General features: G+C 39.5%; 1 protein-coding gene across 1 annotated transcript in view; it reads right to left on the reverse strand.

The window, feature by feature from the left end:
* mycbp2 (MYC binding protein 2) overlaps positions 1-2,129 on the reverse strand; it is a 132,058-nt gene that overhangs the window by 122,498 nt on the left and 7,431 nt on the right. The window lies entirely within an intron of this gene.

Genomic DNA, 2,129 nt, shown 5'->3' on the forward strand with positions numbered 1-2,129 from the left:
AATACGTCTGCCTATAGCCTATATTGAAGTATGGTTAATATATTATTATTATATTAATCAATTTAATATAACATGCGACTAGTTGACTAGAAAAATCTTTAGTAGAGGGCAGGCATGTGTAGGATCTCTGTCTTTGAACGGAGACATTTACACGATTGAGTCACACCTGAAACAACCACATTCCATTAAGACAAACTGAGGCACTCCTCTGCAACCAGCTGCGGTCGTAAAACTCATGCAGGGTCAGTGAAGGGTTGAAGCAGTTCTTGTCCTATTTAGCGTATCTCTCAAGAGGCTCAAATAAAAGACAGTGCTTAATCCTAACTCAAACTAGGATACAAACTATCTTTGTTTTACGGGCTTTCAAGGACCAGATGTGTGATACCCCTGACCATTTAACACATAAATTGCTAAATCCGATCAACAAGAGAGACAATTTTAGAGCTCCCTGTCCAGCAGAAGGATGGCAGATCCACACTCGCTTGACATGGGCATGACCTCAGGACACCTCCCCTTTTCCCCCTGCATTCCAAAAGGGGACGCATTCTTTTACCACTTTCCAGAAAAGCGTGCGTTTCTCCTGTCACAGACAAAGACGATTCATACGACAATCATTTGAAAGTATCGGAGCAATAGATTCACAAATAATATGGTGTATGTCTTATATATATATGCTTGATGTGTTCATGTAATCGGTGCAACTTTAATCAGTGTTTATTACCCTTTTTAGGAAATGAGGTTATTAATATGTGTGTAAGATATGTGAAGTTTAGTATTGAACGTAAACTTGTGATAATTGCAGAATATTGAAATAAGTGAAAAGCTGTTATTTCAAACAGTATGTGTTGTACGACACTATATAGAAGTTATTAACAAAACCTGCAAATCTTCATTTCTCCACATCATAAATTGGAGCCTCTTGTTAATGTATGCATGCTCCGCCCTGCAACAAGTCGATTGGAAGGTCGCGTCGTGGGACGGACTTATGCAGTGGATTAAAAACCCAATGCAGAACAGATTTGCTTGCTTGCTGTCGCCTTTCGCCGTGTTAGAGCAGTCCACCTTGTGCTCATACGCTTACCATCACAGCATCGCGGAACTCCAGAACTCAAACACTTCAGTTGAAGCTTGAAGGGTCAGAGAGCTCTTGGATATCTAAATATCTAAATTTGTGCTCCCAAAGAAGAACGAAGGCCTTACGGTTTTGGAACGACATGAGGGTGAGTAATTAATGACAGAATTTTCATTTTGGGGTGAACTATCCCTTTAACGTCATTAAACTGGAAACCGTTGTAATAATGCAACCACTGTATTATAGATATAAGTTTCTCTTTTAGTCCCTTTGCATTTACCTGTAAAACAGGATAATGTAAGAAGAACGGGAGATTCGCGTCTGCTCTTTCACAGCTCCTCCGATGATCTGAGGTCAGTTACCAGTCAGAATATCAAAATAAGTGTCCTTTTTTTCCTCTCCATGTAAATCAAAATATATATACAGTATATATATATATATATATGCATCGCGGAACTCCAGAACTCAAACACTTCAGTTGAAGCTTGAAGGGTCAGAGAGCTCTTGGATATCTAAATATCTAAATTTGTGCTCCCAAAGAAGAACGAAGGCCTTACGGGTTTGGAACGACATGAGGGTGAGTAATTAATGACAGAATTTTCACTTTGGGGTGAACTATCCCTTTAACGCCATTAAACTGGAAACCGTTAAACTCACCTGAGTTAACACTCTAACTCTGACAGCACTAATATAAATTCCTACGAAAAAGAAAATAAACTTTAAAGCAAATGCACAAATATCAAATATATACATAAATAAAAGCTAAATCAATTTCATGTTTCATCTATATTAGGCTTGCCGCGATAGACGGTGCTGACGGTGTTAAGCCGCAACACCGGTTACGTCACTTGCCCACCGCGTCACCGACCCCCACCGTCGTTTTGATTTTTTATAGTAATAAAAATCATTTAGTTCAGTAAAAGAACAGACACTACAATTAAAAACTGAACGCGGCTGCTCAATCACAGATCAGATTTCGTTTCTCCAGTGAGGAGAGCGAGTCGAGCTGACTGACAAGAAGAGTGAGGTGAGACAGACAAAACGATCGCGGATGATT

Source organism: Sinocyclocheilus rhinocerous, unplaced genomic scaffold (genome assembly GCF_001515625.1).
Source record: "Sinocyclocheilus rhinocerous isolate Xijiao unplaced genomic scaffold, SAMN03320098_v1.1 scaffold2245, whole genome shotgun sequence".
NCBI lineage: Eukaryota > Metazoa > Chordata > Actinopteri > Cypriniformes > Cyprinidae > Sinocyclocheilus > Sinocyclocheilus rhinocerous.